Source organism: Durio zibethinus, chromosome 12, assembly GCF_047325235.1.
Source record: "Durio zibethinus cultivar Kanyao isolate XHJ-2024 chromosome 12, ASM4732523v1, whole genome shotgun sequence".
Classification (NCBI taxonomy): domain Eukaryota; kingdom Viridiplantae; phylum Streptophyta; class Magnoliopsida; order Malvales; family Malvaceae; genus Durio; species Durio zibethinus.
In genome coordinates this window covers 13630555-13645886 of record NC_143173.1, presented here as the reverse complement: position 1 = coordinate 13645886, position 15332 = coordinate 13630555, and the positions used below count along the sequence as shown (strand labels likewise).

Below are 15332 nucleotides of genomic sequence, written 5' to 3'. Positions count from 1 at the left end.
TTTGTAGTATGTAACATTTGTCTGTATATTTGTTGGTTGCATAGCAGAACAAAAATATTTCATTCTAGCTTACTCTTCTAAATTATTTGTTTATTGAGAGAAAAAAGATTAAAAAAAGTGGCAATTTGTCTATGATATTCAAAGGCAGGACATATTCCACATTGTTCTGTGTTATTGAAGCTTTGGGTTTATGTTAATTTGAGCTACAAATTGAAAAAAAAATAAAATCTAAAGACAATTGAAAAAGATGTAGAAATTGAGACTTAATTATGTAAGTTCATGAGTAAATACTAAAAAAATTTAAGATTTATCCTTAAAGATTAATCTAAATGATAATTTTTTTACTTGTCAGCTAAAGTTTGATAGTTGTTGAAAGTATGTTAAAAATAAAATTTCGAATGCAATTAGTTGATGTAAAAAAATACATCTTAAATATTATTTGAGAAAAATGAAATTAGGTTTAGATAAAAATTATTAATCGTATCATTTAAAAAAAAACAACTTAATTTCATATCATATCATAACATAATTAATTGGGTTTATATTTAATACATAAAAAATTTCAATAATAAATTACTATCTTTTAATTAATTAATAATATATAAAATTTATATAATGATAATATAATCAAATAATTTGACTGCCTTATTTTTTTTTGGTCATTATCAATGACTTTTTTTTTTTTTTATGAAACCAATGACTTTGGGGTCTTCGATAATTTTCTTTTCTAACTACGTCTATTTAAAAATTATCGTGGTCTTCATTGTTAAATATTTAGGATTTGGTACCTGATATATTGGTTCAAATAAAAACCTTATGGACAGATTTATCCGTTGTTGAACTCTGACAATGTTTCATATCAATTTCTTTTAAATTTCCAGATTGATCTAACAAACAAAAGAAAACAAATTTATTACAGTTTCAAAGTAGGTCATGTATTATAGAAATTTTTTTTAGTGAGAGTTTTTTATGTTAAAAATATAATTAATCGAATTTGAGTTGATATAATATTAATTTAAATTTAAACTAAATTTCAAATTTAAAATTCGAAATTCGGTTCGAATTCAATCAAATTTTTTTTTTTAATTCAAATTCTACTCGAGATAAATTGAGCTACTTGAGTTGCTCGATTACATTCAATGAACATAAAAAATAAGCTCAATTTTATATTTGATAAAAATTAAATTATTTGTATTTGAATTTGAGATATTTTATTAACTAAAATAATTAAAATATAAAATTTCGATTAGACTTGTGAGCTATTCGAATCAAATATAAAAATATTCAAACTCAACTCGATCGATAAATTGAGTTACTTAAATTCAAACTCGATTCGATAATAATTAAATCAAATTTAAATTTTATTCAAGAAAAATTTGAATAATTTATTGAATAATAATATATCATTTATACCCCTATTACACGCTAATTTAAAAATGTGACCGAAGTTACCAAAAAAGGCTTTGAAAACCAAATAACAGCAAAGTCCTAGCCTATGACGAACAAGCACCTACACAAATATTAAATATACTTGTTTTTATTTTAAGAATTAAATTTAAATTCAAATTTCTTTTTCAACAACAAAACATTGGAATTTAATTTTGAATGAGACAATGACATGTATTCTTTTTCCCATTTCGTCCAATTATTATGTAGTAGGTGTGTTGCAATGAAATAATTTAAAAGACAGTTCATTTAATTTTTCTAAAGCGTCTGTTCGTGTGGGAAAGTGAGTTGTTTAAACATTACATAAGATCTAGCACCCAAAAAAAAAAAAAGATCAAAATTTTCGATTTTGCCCACATTATGGAGCCACTTGCGCAGCAAGGGTGAGTCATTTCTTCGTCTTTTCACTAAGCTTTAGGCCTTCGTACCTCAACAATGCTTGGCAAGAGAAGAAGTTTTGCTTGGAATTTGGACAAAAGTTGTAAAAACCAACTCAAAGGCGAGGAGTTGGTTGCAGATATAATGTACTTCAAATCTCTGTCTCTAACTGTATCTGTAAGTTCATGATTATATAGCTAATTTTACTTCAAATTGCTTTGTCTCTAACTATATATGTAAGTTCATAGTTAATTAAATATTAAAAAAAAAACTTAAATTTCACTTGGCAATTTTCAACCATATAAAATATTTTTACTTTGATTTTATTGTGAGTCATAAATTGTACAAGATAGATAAAAATAGCATATAAATGCTGAAACAATTTTGCTTGCTAGCATCGGATAATCGAAACTCCAATTACTTGTATAAGCGGACAATTGGACCTTTTTTATTACATATATGACTCCAAATACGATAGACATTAACAGCGTGAACTTATTGGAATCCGCAAATTTCGAAAACGAACAACATACTAATTGATTTAAATATCAATTAACACGATTGGACCCTTTTAAAACAGAGTAATACATTATAAAACAATCAATAATTGTCCTTTCCTCCTATTATAAAATGGTTCACAACTTTTGATAAAAGAGAAATACATCCAGCTAATACATAGAAATTAAAATATTGCGCAGATTCAGGCAGATCACGCTCTGGTCCTAGAGAAAGAAAAGTAATTTAGACTCTGTTTTGACAAAAATTGCATCTGTCAAATTGGGTGTCACAAAGCCTATTAAATATGAATTATTTTATTATTTTTAAATATTTTAATTGAAATTGGATCTTTTTTAAAACAGAATAATACATTAAGTTAAGAATATTGTGCCAAATTCAGCCATACATTTTGAAATCCTAGAGAAAGAAGAGTAAGTTGGACTCTGTTTTCGATCAGCAGCAGAAATGGAAGAGGCTATTGTGTCCTTAGCCTTTGAAAGGATTACGGATTTACTCATTCAAGAAGCAGTTTACCTGCGTGGAGTTCGTGAGGAAGTGGAGCGTCTAAAGGCTGAACTAAAGCGGATGCAGAGCTTTTTGAAAGAAGCTGACCATAGGCAAGAACAAGACGAGCGTCTCCGCAATCGAGTGGCGCAAATTAGAGATCTTGCTTACGATGCTGAAGATGTTATTGACTCCTACATTCTCGAAATTGCACATCAAGGAGGCTTTCATGGAATCACCAAGCGATTCACCTGCATTTTCACCAACCCGTCTCATCTGCACAAAATAGGGGCGCAGGTCAAAGCAGCCCAGACTAAGCTTGAAGCTATTTCCAAGAGTCTTCCAGCTTATGAGATATCTGGTGAAAGAGAGAAGTCTAGCTCTATTTCCAGAATGCAGCAGCAACAGTGGTTACGAAGAACACATTCGCATGTTGAGGAAGCGAATGTTGTTGGCTTTGGGGGCATGACAAGGAATGTTTTGGCTCAGTTGACAGAAGAAGAAGAAGGAGATAGAACTCATGTCGTTGTTTCCATTGTCGGAATGGGGGCATAGGTAAAAGCACACTTGCAAAAAAAGTATACAACCACATTGATGTGAGACGACATTTTGGTTGCTTTGCTTGGACTTTTATTTCTCAAAAATGTATGACAAGAGAAGTTTTGCATGATGTCCTCATAAAAGTTCATTATCCTTCTGAAAAAGAAAGAAAGAAAATTGATAAAATGACCGAGAATGAGTTGATCAAAAGACTTTTTGAAGTCTTGAAAGAAAAAGTTATCTGTAGTCCTCGATGATATCTGGAGAATTGATCAATGGAATAGTCTTCAAGCTGCTTTTCCACGTGGAGAAAAGGGAGGTAAAATTTTATTCACAACACGAAATAAGGATGTGGCGTTACTTGCAGATCCTTGCAACTCCCCAATAGAACTTCCATTTCTTACAGAAGATCGAAGTTGGGATCTTTTCAAGAGGAAAGCATTCCCTAGAAATACAACGGAGTCTGATGCTGGCTCAGGAGAATTTTTCGAGACGCTAGGAAGACAGATGGTGAAAAAATGTGGAGGGCTACCTCTTGCAATTGTTGCGTTGGGAGGCTTGCTAGCAACTAAAAAATCACGGGTTCAATGGGAGATGGTTCAAAGAAACATGCATGCACACTTAAACAAGGTCCAACAACAAGACCATCAGTATGGTGCAGTGAATGGTATTTTGGTTTTAAGCTACAACGATTTGCCTTATTATTTAAAACCATGCTTCTTATATCTTGGTCATTATCCAGATGATTGGGAGATCTCAAAGAAGGAACTCATTCGATTATGGATTGCTGAAGATTTCATTTCACCATCACTTGAAAGCGGAGGAATGTTGATGGAAGATGTTGCTGAACAATTCCTGGAAAAGCTGATAAATAGATGTTTGGTTCAAGTTAGCAAGAGGGGCCGTACAGGAGTAGGCGTGAAAACATGTCACATACATGATTCCTTGAGGGACTTGTGCGTGGAGAAAGCTCAAGAGGAGAATTTCTTGGAAATTATTCAGCCAAATGATGTGACTTTGTCGGCATCTATGCCACGAAGAATTGCTATTCATCCTACCAAAAGGTATGTTTCTTTGAAGGGAGAAAATCCAAAATTACGTTCTTTGTTGCTCTGTCAACATGAGAAATTGATAAAATTGCACATTTCAAAATGCAAAAATTTCAAATGTTTAAGAGTCCTGAATGTTGTGAAAAAGAATGAAGACAAGTGGCATGTGTCAATTGTAATTAGTAATCTATATCATTTGAGATATTTGAGGTTAAAATGTTATGGAAAAATCATCTTGCCACGATCTATTGGGAAGTTGAAGAGTTTACACACTTTGCACGTCCAAAGTATTGGATTAACATAAATCCTAAAGTTCTATTCAATATGGAACGTTTAAGGCATATTTTATTACTTGATTATAATGGGAGTCCTCTCCGTACTGAATTGTGGATGCCGCCAAGGATTACTTCAAAAAATATTGAAACTTTAAAGTACATTTGGGTTGAGAATTTATTTGAAAATAATGCAGTGTTGGGCTTGGCTAATATTCAGAGTTTAGGATATTTTCTAGGAGATCAAAAGATGTTGAGCCTACCCTAAAAGCAGTGGTCGAATCACATCGCCTTCGGTCATTGTACATGAGATTTTTATGGGATTCAAGCCAATCATTTCCAGACTTGAAACCCCTTTCTCGGAGTCATCACCCCTGAAAACTATTCATAGATGGGAAGATACATCGGCATGAAGCAATAAACATAACAACACAAAAATAATATATTACAATAAATTCACAGTAACAGATAACAATCAATAATCAATAACGCAAAAAAAAAAATAAAACACATTAAAATTTATGTGAAAAACACTCTAGTGTAGAGAAAAAAAATCACAGACCACAAAAAAAAAAATTATTATCAAATAATAAATACACAAAGTTCTTTTCTAACTAAAACTAGAGCTAATCAACAACTAGAGAAACAATTGGAGAAATCTCACTAAATAGGTGACTCAACAAATACACAATGGATTTGTTCTTAGATAGCTTTAAACCTAATCTTCACCGTTTAAAATGTGGAACTCTGAATCATAAACCTGTTAACAAAATTTCGGCTCAATTGGACCATGAATCAACTTTCAATCGACCAACTCTCCCTTCTCCTTTTTCTTTCTATTTTTCTGACTTCTTTTTTCCCTTTTCTTTTCTTGGTTTACAGCACTTCTTTTTTTTTTTTTAACTTTAAAATAGCTTCACCTTTTTTTATTAAGTAGCTAGGGCTCTATGTAAAAAGAAAGATAAAGGCGTAAGGCCTTTGATTGGTCCAAAACCAATTACATGGGGCTAGATCTCACTTTTCTAACAATCTCCCCCTCCAACCCCATTAAGAAGAGATTCATCACCATGGCAATTTCATTTAAAATTTACCTTAGTCAAGGAACTCATTTTGGCTAAGTTACTGTAGAGCTCAAGCTTTTCCCTAGGAAGTATCTTAGTCAACATATCTACTACATTTTCGTCAGTATGGACTTTCTTTAATAGCATATGCTATTTTTCAATCATTGAACGTAACTAATGATATCTAACATCAATGTGCTTTGCTCTAGCATGGTACAAGACATTCTTACTCAAATCTAAAGCATTCTAGCTATCACAGAACACCACATACTCTTTCTGATTCAATCTCAATCCAAGAAGAAAACATTTCATCTAAAACATTTCTTTACTTGCTTCAGTTGCTGCAATATACTCAGTCTTTGTAGTTGACAAAGCAACACACTTCTGCAACTTAGACTGCCAAGACACAGATCCTCTTGCAAAAATGAACAAATACCCTGAAGTAGATTTCCTACCATCAAAATCACGTGCCATGTTAGCATCAGTAAACCCTTTCAAAACTGGTTGTGAAACTTCATAACTCAAGCATATTTTTTAAGTGCCCCTCAAATATTTGAAAATCTATTTCACTATTTCCTAGTGAATTTTTTTCAAATTAGAAAAAAATCTACTCACTACACCAATTGCATGAGCAATGTCAGGCCGTGTGCAAACCATAAGATACATTAAAGAACTAAGTACAAAAAAATAAGAAATACTAGATATATTTAGTTGCTCTTCCTTAGTCACCAAACAAGATTTCTTACTCAGATGAAAATAGTTGGTAACTGGATTGCTAACTGATTTAGCATATTGCATATTGGATCTATTAAGTACTCATTCAACATAATTTTTTGTGTGACAATCATAGCTTTTCAGCTTTCCTATCTTGGATAATATCTATATTGAGAATCTACTTTGCTGGACCTAAATCCTTCATGTCAAAGGACTTAGATAATTGTTCTTTTAACCTACGAACCATACTAGCATCTTATCCCATAATCAACATATCATCAACATATAATAAAAGAATAATAAAATTACCATAAAGGAATTTTCTGACATATTTATAAGGATCCACTACCGTTCTTTTATAATTGTGGCTCACCATAAAATAATTAAATTTTTTATACCACTGTTGCGAAGGTTTTTTCAAACCATACAAGTTTTTCTTTAGTTTGCAAACTAAGTGTTCTTTCCTTTTTACTTCAAAACCTTCAAGCTGATTCATATAAATGTCCTTCTGTAAGTCACTATACAAGAATGCAATCTTGACATCAAGTTGCTCAAGCTCAAGATTCAAACTAGCTACCAATCCCAGTACCACTCAAATGGATCTCATCTTCACAATTAGAGAGAAGATCTCATCAAAATCGATGCCTGGTTTATCAGAAAACCATATCACCATCAATCAAGCTTTGTACCTCAATGGTTTATCACTATCCTTTTTCAACTTAAACACCTATTTATTCTTCAATGGCCTCATTCCTTTCAAAAGTTTAGCAAGATCATATGTTACAGTTTTTTTGTAATGACTTCATTTTTTCTTTCATTGCTTTTAACTAGTGCTCTCTATTTAAAGTAGTTTGTACATCTTGGAAGCTCTTTAGCTTTTCCTCACTGGTAACTAAAATAAAATCTAAACTTGGATACCTAGTAGATGGCTTGTGCTCTCTAGTAGATCTTTAGGTTGAGACTCTACACCACTTGATGCCGAAGGTAGCTCCCCCACTCAACACTTTCTGATAGAGAGGACTGCTCATCCTGCTAAACACTTTTAAGCAAAGAAGATTGCTTTTTCTACTCAAAACTGTTTATATCTGGCCTATCACTAATTGTGGCTAGCTCATTCCTATCCTCAAGTTTTGTTTCTTGCTTGTTTCTATAATCTGTGGCTCTTTCCTGTGGAACCTTTTGTTAGTGTTGAAATATTATACTCAATAGTAACCCGTGTAGTCTTTTCATTTTTCTCAAGGTTTACTATGGTTTTTTTTTTCATAAAAAATCACATCTTTACTTCTAACTGTCTTTCTCTTCACTAGATCTCATACCCCGTAGTTAAATTCCTTATCACTATATCTTATAAACACACATTGTGTGGCTTTATTGTCAAGTTTTAACCTTTGCTCTTTTGACACATGCATGAATGCTTTACATCCAAAAACTTTCAAGTGAGAGTATAAAGCATCTTTTCTTGTCCACACTCTTTTTGGAATGTCAAAGCCAAAAAAAAAATGATGGTGATCTGTTAAGTAAATAACAAGCTATGTTGACTGCTTCACCTTAGAATGGCTTTGATAATTTTGCCATCCTTAACATATATCTGACTTTTTTTATAATGATACAGTTTATCTTTTCAGCCACACTATTATGCTATGGTGTTTTAAGTTTTGTCATCTAATACCTGATGCCATGCTTTAAACAGTACTATTCGTAGTCATTGGATGTGTATTCCTCACTATTATCAATCCAAATACACTTTAAGAGTAGCCTTATCATTTTTTCCACCATGGCATAAAATTTATGAAAATACTACAATACCTGACTTTTGTTTTTCAACATATACACCCAAGTCTTACGTGAATCATCATTAACAAAAGTAACAAAATACCTGCTACCACCTAATGACTCAACCTTAATGGGATGGCATATATTAGAATAAATCAATTTCAATATTTTTTCTTTTCTATGAGAACTTTTAAGAAAAGAAACTATATGATGCTTGCCAAACAAACAATGATAGTATGAATATAGAGATATACCTTTGGTCAACTGAATGAGAAGCTGCTTTACCAAAAACTTGCAACCTTTTCTTACTCATATGCGCCAGCCTTTTATGCCACAAGTTTGCTAAAGCATCATTCTTAACGGTATTTATCTGGTTACTGTTCAATTGCATCCATGTCTTATATATTGTAAAACATAGTTTTCCCCTTGCAATTACCATAAATCCTTTGAGAAGCTTCCACTATCCATTCTTTTATCGACTTTCATATCTTATCAAGGACATTAATAGCAAGTAAGTTCATTTTCATATTTAGAATGTGTCTGATATCCCTCAAAGTCAATATGCAGCCCGTACTAGTGAGTATAATAATATTACTAATCTCAACAATCTATGACACATTCTTGTTTTTCATCTTAGTCCAACCAAAGTCTCATACTTTATAAGTTATAAACAACTCTTTTTTAGGAACACAATGATATGCCGCTCTTATATTAACTATCCATTCAATGCTGTGATCACTAACATGATTACAATCATCATGTGTATAAATCAAAGTAACTGAATAACTATCTGAATTCATTGTTACAACATTGCCATCAGCCAAACTCTTACCTTTCTCATCTTTTCGCTCTTACTTCAAGATTTTACAGTATTATTTTATATGACTTGCTTTACCATAATAGAAGCACTTCACTTTATCTCTAGACTTAGATCTATATTTAGACTTACTATGACCTTTTGAGTTTTGGCCTTTGTCAATATTTCTACCTCTATTCTCTATGATTAGAGCTTGATTTCCAAGGTCTAAATCTTTTCACCTTGTTTCTTCATTAAGTATATTATCCTTTACCATCTCCAATGTCACATTGTAATAAAAAATTAAATTAAGAACAGTCACAACTAGAGTATTTCAGCTATCTGGTAATGAAACCAAAAGAAACAACGCATTCATTTCACCATCCATCTTAAGCTTCATACTAGTCATCCGATTAAATATATCTTAAAAATCACTCAAGTGCTTTGTAATCGATCGTCCATCCCTGTGTCGTAAAGTTACAAGCTTTATAACAAGCATAACTTTATTTATACCTATTTTCTCTCATACAATGTTGTCAATTTTTTTCAAACAGTGTAGGCATCTATCTCATACGCTACATGATGAAACATTCTGATATCAATCCATTTTCTAATTATAGCCAGCGTCTTTCTGTCTAATTTCTTTTAGCTTTCATCTTTCATATATACTAATTTAGTCGAATCACCCAATATTGGCTTATACAAATCTTTATAGTATAAATGATATTCATCATAGGCTTTCAAATTAAATAATTTGATGTTGTCAATTTTATCATGAAACCTGCCTCACCCTCCATGATCTCAAATAAAATTTACTTCTATATTGGACTACTTCTGTATCGATGTCAGAATAACCATCGCTCTGATACCACTTGTTAGGCCTGAGGTAATAAACACAACAACATAGAAACAATATATTACAATAAGCCCACAGTAATAGACAACAATCAACAATCAACAACGTAGAAAAAATAAAGCGCATTAAGATTTACATGAAAAATCCTTTAGTATATAATCATAAGATGGCTGCTCACACCAGCAATGAAAAATTGCTTATGCATGTTTTTGAAAATAGATTGATTGGGTATGCTACAAAATGATATGTCCAACTAGATATGACTCATATTAAGTCGTGAAAGGATTTAAATTGGTCTTTCATTAACCAATATTGCCACATCATATATATGACTTTTGATCATCTCTCATTACAAATGATAGAGAAGAAAGCATTGGAGTCTTTCAAGAAGTATGCCCAAAGGTGGTGAGATGTCGTTGCTCAAGTATAACCCCTTTTAACAGAGAAAGAGATAACAGTGCTATTTGTGAGTACTCTAAAGTGGTCATACTATGAGAAGATAACAGAAAATGCAACTAAGAATTTTGTCAACATGGTAATTTCATGAGAGATCATTGAAAATGCAATCAAGAACGACAAATTGGAAGGAGGAAAGTCTTTCACTATTAAAAAGATACCCAAAAAAAGAAAAATTAGACTCAAGCTGTGAGTTTTGACAGGCAGCTATCCAGAAACTACCCTCAGCCAATCTATCCCACATATATTCTCCTGCAAGTTATATTTTTGCTATTCTCCACTAGTCAACTTTATGACCTTCTTATCCATTCCCTTTTAGGCCCTTTACTCATATGGGTTACATAGATTTGTACCAAGAGCTTTACAAAAACCATTTGATTGCTCTCGTTCCTACAAAACAACTCGAACCTCTCTATCCCAAATGGTATGACTCCATTGCTCATTGTGACTACCATTTTGGGGTGGCAAGCTATTTTACCAAAAATTACATCCTTTTAAAATGTATGGTGTAGAGTCTGATCAAAGGAAAGCTAACAAATTCGATACCAATAGAACCACGACATCCAATGTTAGTGGTAACTCATCTCTCAATCATCCAAGGGTATAATTTTGAGAGGTTGATTAAAACTGCTTATTATCTTAGATCTTTTGAGAATGTGGATCTTTTTGTATGTACTTAGACTTCATCTTATTTTTTATCATTTTAATAAAGTGACATACTTGATGCATTTTCATGACATTACTCTTTTTTGTGAATAACCATTCTTTACTTTTACCTTCTCATACCTCTTTCCATTCTTATTTTTTATTTTCAAATAATAAATGTTCAGACAATCGTGACAATAGTTTAGGATTTGATTTTGATAACATCATTCGACGATCTGATTGATAGAAGAAAATTGTTATTCCATAGGGATTGCTGAATCAAGGGACAAGTTTGGGAAAGAATTTCAAAAGTGATGCATCACATGATCTTTGCTCATTCACAAGTCTGTTCTTAGTCAATAAAGATTTTCCATTAAGAGTACTCATATTCAAAATGAGAAATGGCCTTCTTTCTTTTATCCTTTCAAAAAGTTATCCCTTGCTACCCCATTTAAGCCTATTAAAAATTTTTTTTAAGGAACCCTAACCAAGGATCCCCCTCACACTAGAGGGCAAAGTTTGAAAGATCTGTTCAAGGGCAAAGTCCTTGTGTGATTAAGTTTCCTTGACAAATGAAAAATAAAAAAAAAATTGATGGGGAAAAATACCAATATGCTCCACCAACAAAAAAAATAAAAAAAAACAAAAAAGAGAAAAAAATGAAAATAAATTATTGGGACAAAATATAAAAATGCTCCACATAAAGAAATGATCATTGGTTTAATTACCTCTCAAATACAATTTAGGCTTATTTTATCCCTTTCTTTAACACCCTTTACCCTAGCCTATATTACATACCTTAAAAATTTTATTTTGATCAAATGTGAATACTTAATTCAGAGAATCATGAATTGAATTGGGGTAGGCTTGCCATTGGATTGTGTGAAGCTTTAGTCAAAGTGTCAACAAAGGAGAAAAAAAAAGAAAAATGAAAAAAAAAGTGTGCAAAAAAAAAAAAGAAAAAAGTAAAAGCAAAAAAAAAAGTAAAAAGCAAAAAGCAAAAAAAAAAAAAGAAACAAATAAAAAATGAATAAAAAAACAAAACAAAAGGAGACAAAGAAGGAAAAAAAAAGACTTAAACTAAAAACCTGAAAGGGTAGTTTAAGTGAAGATGAAAACTTGAAACACCAATTTCATGTGAAAGTCCTTAGAAGGAGGATAATGATTAGCTCAAAGATTGAAGATATCAATAGAATGTCTTTTTGAACAATGATCTTGAGTTTGAGTTCAAAATTGTTTGAATAATCATTATTTTGGATGTTAATGTCCTATTTGAATAAATATCAGCATTTCACCCTTGAGTTGTTCTTGACCCTATCTTTTATCTTTTCAAATAATAAAGACCCATTTTTTTTATCCTTCACTAATGAGTATTCCTTGAATGAACAAAGAAAATGTATCATGTCTATCACTAATTTGAATGAAGGCAAATAAATGAATGACATTTTTATTAAGAGTTTTCCATTTTTTTTGAAAACAACCCAAGATGAGATGAATGAAAAAGCATGAGAAAATGATTTACGATGAGGCAAACAAGTGATTTAATGATAAATTAGTAATAGATTACTTGACATGACCTACGAGTTATGACCAAATGAGAAAAATGACATAGATCGATTGACAGAATTTGTTTTGAGATATTAAGAAGCTAAAAAGAACTGGTGAAGTCTTGAGAACCTTACCACCACATCAGCATTACATACATTGTGTTTACATTTACAGCTTGGATAAGGCATGCATTGCATCATTGCAATATCATCATCACTCATTCTCCATCTTGGTTCAGTCTAGATTATTTCTTATGACTCGTGGTTTCGTCTCGATCATTTATTTTCGACCTTGACTTAATCCTAGTCGATTTATTTTTTATTTATGATTTCATCTCAGTCACTCAATCTTGACTTAGTCCAGATCATTTCTTATGACTCATGGTTTCATCCCGATCATTCATTTTTGACCTTGACTCGATCCTAGTCGCTTCATTTTTTACTCATGGTTTCATCCTGATCACTCGATCTTGGCTTAATTCAGATCATTTCTTATGACTTATGGTTTCATCCTGGTCGTTTATTTTTTACCTTGACTTAGTTCTGGTTACTTCATTTTTGACTCATGGTTTTGTCCAGGTCACCCAATCTTGACTCAGTCTAGATCATTTTTTACGAGTAGTGGTTTCATCCTGGTTATTCATTTTTTTATCTCAACTCGATACTAGACACTTTATTTTTGACTCGTGATTTCATCCTGATCACCCGATCTTGGCTTAGTCTAAATCATTTCTTATGACTTGTGGTTTTGTCCTGGTTGTTTATTTTCAATCTCAACTCAGTTCTGGTCGCTTTATTTTTTACTTGTGATTTTGTCTCAGTTATTAGATCTTGGCTCAGTCTAGATCATTTTTTATGACTTGTGGTTTTATCTTGATCATTTATTTTTGACATCGACTCAATCCTAATCACTTCATTTTTTACTCGTGATTTTATTCCGGTCACCTGATCTTAGCTCAGTCCAGATCATTTTCTTAACTTGGGATGTCATCTCGATTATTCATCTATGACCTCAACTCGATCTTGGTTGCTTTTAGACTCACGACATTGTCTCAGTTATTTGATCTCGACTCAGTACAGATCATTTTTCTGACCTTTCTGAAACTTGAAATCTTGTGAATATTTCTTTCTTACGAATCTGAAAGTTCTTATGAACCTAAAATCTTTGTGAATCTAGAACTTTTGCAAAACTTGAAATCTTGTGAATCTTTTTTTCTTACGAATTTGAAAGTCCTTGTGAACCTAGAATCTTTGCGAATCTAGAACCTTTGTGAAACTTGGAATCTTGCAAATCTTTTTTTTTGCAAATTTGAAAGTCTTTGCAAACCTGAAATCTTTGCGAATCTAGAACCTTTGCGAAACTTGAAATCTTGTGAATCTTTCATTCTTACGAATTTGAAAACCTTTTCAAATCTTGAATCTTTACAATTTTATTAAACTTGGAATATTGGGATCTTTCAGCTTATGTTATGGAACCTCACAAATTTCTAATGTCAAAATTTTGAATATTTGGATTTAAAGTGAAATTTTGAACTTTATTTTTTTGACCTGTGGTTTAATCTTGGTCACTCATTTCGATCTCGATTCAACCCAGATCATTTTATTTTTCTAACTTGAGGTTCAATCATGGTCACCTATTTTAATCTCGGCTTAGTCCAGATCATTTTATTTCTTGTTTTGCAATTTAGTCTTGATCATTTGGCATACTTTGATCACTTTTTAAATCTCGACTTTCAAATCTGAACAAAATGGATGTCTTTTGTCTTTGTGCAATTTCTGTTCCATAAAAAATGCATAAAGAATGGCAGCTATAGACACCCCATTTAGTTCGAAAATATTTTTTCAGAGTTAGGCTTCAACCGTAAGTGAAAGATTTTTGGGATTTAATTGTAGAATCAATTGGCATTAAAAATGATGTGGAAAGATTGTCAAAATTTAATTCCATAATCAATTCACATTAAAATGATAAGGAGAGATTTTTGGGATTTGATTTCAAAATCAATTCTCATTAAAATGGAAATCAAACAAAATCGTTTAAGAAGAATTGATTAAGCATAAACTTCTATATAAACTTGTAATCAAAGCAAATGAGCATTTAAAAAAAGATTATGCAAAAACATTTGAGAGAAAAAAAGAGAAATTTGTTTAGCAACCAAGAGGTTTTAAGTTCTAGGTTTGGTTTGTTCAGATTTTTTAGAATTGGGATTTGGTGTTTTTGGGTTTGAATTTCTATAGGATTTTGCATTCTAGGGATTCCTGGGTTTAGCTTTCTAGACAATTTGTTGAGTTTCTAAAAATTCTCTATTAGCTTTTAGGATTTATTCATCATTTTCTAAAAATCAGCTAGAGAGAAGACAAAAGAATAACCATTTTAGAAAGAGAGGCATACTCAAACACTTTTGAATAAAAGCCTAAAATTTGAGACATCCAAATCTATGTGTTTTACCATGCACAATCCTCCTTGATCATAGGTATTTTCTTTCCCTTTTCCACTCCATTATCTATTTTGACTTTATTTTTCTTATTTTATTTATTTTATTTTGTTTATTTTTATTTACTCTTATTATTTCTTATTTTAAATTATAAAATACATTACTTATTATTATGATATTTTTTCTTTATACCTATTTATGAAAAAATAAAAAAATATTTTCAAATAAATTCATGAATCCTTCCAAACTATTTGAGGACTTTTCATGAATTTAAATTTTATGAAACCCACCAAACTATTGAAAAATTACATAAATCAATTTTAAAAATAAATAAAAAATAATTTTTATCCTCTAAACTATTTGAG

General features: G+C 31.4%; 1 pseudogene; it reads left to right on the top strand.

Moving 5' to 3' along the window:
• Window positions 1–2787: 2787 nt before the first annotated feature.
• The window catches only part of LOC111297601 (putative disease resistance RPP8-like protein 2), a 32038-nt pseudogene continuing 19493 nt past the window's right edge, over window positions 2788–15332 (top strand).